At 28.9% G+C, this 1,059-nt stretch overlaps 1 protein-coding gene across 1 annotated transcript in view; it reads right to left on the reverse strand.

Annotated features, from left to right (window-relative positions):
• EMH_0045310 (uncharacterized protein) overlaps positions 1-1,059 on the reverse strand; it is a gene marked incomplete at both ends in the record, with an annotated part of 5,120 nt that overhangs the window by 677 nt on the left and 3,384 nt on the right. The window lies entirely within an intron of this gene.

Raw genomic sequence — 1,059 nt, forward strand, 5'->3', positions numbered from 1 at the left:
ATTATATAATTAGAGTAAAAGGAAATGCATCAAGCAGGAATAACATCTACAAACACAGATGCACCCAGCTTGGGTTTGTTGAGTTTCATCATACAAAGATGAAATAAATAATATATAATAATATAATATATAATATAATTTACTTAATATATATTATATATTATATATAATATACTAAAAGGGGACCAATAACTAGGAAAAGATGAAATGCTGGGGTGTACATACAGCCCAATATTTCATCGAAATGTTGAGGTGTACGTACACCCCAAAAACGAGCGAAAAGAGAGGAAATTGAATTTAAAAGAAAAGTAATTGACAGAAGAAGAAAGAAAAAAGCAGAAATATTATTTAAATATATATTTAATTAATTAAATTAAATATATATAAACAGGTATTTCATCATATGTTTTTAGGTGTACGTACACCGCAGCAATTGAGGTGTATAGGCACCTCAGCTGACTGCGCTGCAGCAGAAATAGAAACAAAAGCAGATGAAACATTGGAGCTTATAAATAAATAAATAAATAAATAAATATATTTATTTATTTATTTATTTATATTTATATAGATAATATTTCTATTAAACTGCATGCAGTGGAATTAGCGTCTGGCTTCCCTCTTTTGGGGTGTATGTACACCCGGTGATGAAGCTGCATGCAATAGATATCTGTTTTCTCTTTTTCTGTATATACACCCGAGAATTCAACTGCATGCAACGAAACTTTTCTCTGCTTTCTCTCTTTTATCCAAATACAAAACGTAAAATATCGTTTTATAAGAAAAGGCAAATGAAGTTCTCTCGGGTGTATGTACACCTCAACTTGCAGCATGCAGAAACATGAATCAACACGCACCCAAACCCATACACAAACATACATACATGTATATACATATAAATTAATACATATATACATGAAAATAAATTTATATTTACATAAATATAAATATTTATAAATACAAATAAATAAATATATAAATATAAATATATTTCTCTCTCAACCGAAGACTGAGTGCATCATAGTTTTGGATAGATTTCTGTGTGTTTTCCACGAGGTGTAT

This window comes from Eimeria mitis, genomic scaffold (assembly GCF_000499745.2).
Source record: "Eimeria mitis Houghton genomic scaffold, Emh_scaff1889, whole genome shotgun sequence".
NCBI lineage: Eukaryota > Apicomplexa > Conoidasida > Eucoccidiorida > Eimeriidae > Eimeria > Eimeria mitis.